At 31.2% G+C, this 3,158-nt stretch overlaps 1 pseudogene; it reads left to right on the forward strand.

Moving 5' to 3' along the window:
• The first annotated feature begins 969 nt into the window (after positions 1-969).
• LOC144313163 (U6 spliceosomal RNA) lies at positions 970-1,085 on the forward strand (annotated as a pseudogene).
• The last annotated feature ends 2,073 nt before the right edge of the window (positions 1,086-3,158 follow it).

A 3,158-nucleotide genomic window follows, 5' to 3' on the forward strand; every position in this document is an offset into this window, starting at 1 on the left:
GAACAAGACTGGAAAAAGAAAGACTGGGCTTTTCACTTTCACTCATCTAAGTTCCTGTTTAGTGCTTCTCACACTTCAGCATCAATTCTGATTCAATAAGTCTGTGATAGGGCCCTAGATTATACACTTCTAATAAGGTCCCTGGTAATGAAGATGTGCAATGCTGCCCCTCCTTATACAACACTTTTTACAGTAGTCCTGCTTAAAGCCATCTTAAACATTTGCCAATGACAGCTATTAAAATAATTAAATATGATCATATTGTGGTTTTAAAAGATCACTCTGTCAACTATAAGAAACAAACTGAGGGTTGCTACAGGGGAGAAAAGGGGGATGGGGTAACTGGGTGATGGGCATGAAGGAGAGCACTTGATGGAATGAGTGCTGGGTGTTATATGCAATTGATGAATCACTAAATTCTACCTCTGAAGCTCAAACTACACTATATGTTCACTAAATTGAATGTAAATAAAAAATTTTAAAAATATAAAAGATTACTCTGACTACAGTATGAAAATTTTCTTTTAAAGCAGACAGAAATCAAGTGCTTAAAATATAAAATAATATCCCTTTTGTGGAACCAAATAAAGAAATTTATATAAATAAGAATGCCAACAACATAGAATATTGGGGATCCTTAGATCTTCCATGATGTACAGGAGAATTTTTATCTTTACAAAAGTGATCATAACAGTTTGGATTTTATAAAAGAGACCAAGTAAATGGTGAATTATTTCTAGAAAAACAATTTTGGATGAGCAACCATGATTTTAATTATGTGCAAATATGTATATATGGACCATTTTAAAATTAAGGGCCTCTGATTTATCTGTATTGACTAAAAATTGTTAAGAGAAAGCAATTGATTGTGATTATTGCCAAGATTGCTCATATTTTCTGATACAAAGAATGGTTAATACTGTTAACATGTAAAGAGCTTTAACAGATGAATAAGAATACAAAGATGAAGTGCTTCCTTCAGCAGCACATATACTAAAATTGGTACAATACAGAGATGTTTAGTATGGCCCTGGTGTGAGGATGACATACAAATTTGTCAAATTCATTAAGCATTCCATATTTTTTAGAAAGTTAAAAAAATACAAAGATGAAAAGCTTGGGAGGTGAGTGCAAAGAATTTGAATGGATTACAGGAAAATGAAGGCAAATACCTATTAAGTTCATGAATAGATATCTGATATAATTAATAATAAAATAGATATTGAAGTAGTTATTTCATTCAATGTAATCAAACTTGTGAAGATTAAAATTATTGATAGTAGCTAGTGTTGTAAATAGTGTGATGAAATAAATATTTTAAATAGTTCATGGTATTCTGCAGTATCTTTTGAAAGGGTGATTTGAGAATATCTACGAAAATTGTTAATTGCTTAATCTAGCAATTCTACTTCTAGGAAATCATTTTACAGCACTGTCACTACAGTACACAAAATTTATCCTGTAGTACGTTAGTAGACTTTATTTATAACAATAAAAAATTAAATATAAAAGTCTGTCAATAGGAAATTGGTAAATAAACATGGGATAACTATTCAATACTGTGCAGCTTAAAAATGATAGAAATTATATATACTGATATGAAATAGTAATAATATCTAACACTATTGAGCACATATAGTATGTTAGAAAGTTTCCAACTATCCTAGGATAGTTATCATTATCATTCCACTTTAATATTGTGTAAACTGAGGCACAGGTTGAGTAACTTAACCAAAATTTACAAGGCAGAAACTTTATCTTAGCCTAAACTAACCAGAACATGGTAGAGTTCTGTTATATATACCTACATACCTCTATATGAATATACATACCTATCCATACATATAGGCTACTAATTTTGTTTAAAATGTGCAAGGAGGGAATCCCTGGGTGGCTTAGTGGTTTAGCGCCACCTTCAGCCCAGGGTGTGATCCTGGAGTCCCAGGATTGAGTCCCACGTTGGGCTCCCTGCAGGGAGCTTGTTTCTCCTTCTGCCTGTGTCTCTGCCTCTCTCTTTCTCTCTGTGTCTCTCATGAATAAATAAATAATTCTTTAAAAATAATGTGTAAGGACATATATTTTTATGTGTATCTAAATCTCTGAAAGGATAAATAGTAAATATATATAATATTTATCCCAGGAAAATGGGATCATTGGTTATAGGACTCTCATTTCTTATTTTCTGTACCTCTGTAATTTATCTTGTGCATTATTTCAGTTTTTAAAAATGCAAAACTAGACAAAAAGTGAAAGAAGTTTTTGTTTATCTAATAAAGTTATATATCAAATGTAGTTTGGAAAATCTCTTATAAGAAGTAACATTTTAAACAAATATAAGTTTTTAAAAATGTGCATCCTTGTAGGTCTTGTAAAAGAATCAGGACATGGCTGATCTATTTTGGTTGCCACATGGTATGTTTTGACTGCAACTGCTGAACTGCATTTACAGTAGTCTGCACTGATTTTTTTTTAAGAATTTTATTTATTAGAGAGAGAGTGTACAAATGTGCACCCTTAACAGATTGAGCCACCCAGGTGCCCCTGCATTAATTGGTAAGACGTCAAGACAAACTAAAGGGAGAGCCATTCTGTCCATGTGGACATGGCCACATTATCTCATATCATGACAACAAGAGGGAATTTCTATTGCTTGCTGCCCAATTTATTACAACTAATTTTCTAATTTACAAATAACATGAATTTAAGATTATGTTTATGTAGAGGTTACCTACAAAATAGACCACTGCAGAACAAATGGGATTATAAAACTTAGAAAACAGTCATTGAGTTTTGATTTACAGTCTTTATATAGCTATTTTTCTTTAAAGCCATCTCTATGAGTTCTCTGCATGGAAAAACCTACAAATATTTATAAAATATATATCATATATTTTATCTATATTAAATAATTTGATTCTTTACAACAAAATTGTACGGAGGTAATTATTCCCCATAAACTCTCTGTCCCAATTTACCACCTTATGAGGAATGTTTGTTCAGAGATTAAATCACTTCTCCAAGTTCACATTCAATAAGAAACATTGGTGGTGTTTATACAAAGGTCTATTTCATTACCCACTAAAGCTTTATAATATATATTTCTCTATTGACTTATTATTATTCTCATTTTTATCTGATTCAATTTAATTTGCTTTATA

The sequence above is a fragment of the Canis aureus genome, chromosome 4 (genome assembly GCF_053574225.1).
Source record: "Canis aureus isolate CA01 chromosome 4, VMU_Caureus_v.1.0, whole genome shotgun sequence".
Classification (NCBI taxonomy): domain Eukaryota; kingdom Metazoa; phylum Chordata; class Mammalia; order Carnivora; family Canidae; genus Canis; species Canis aureus.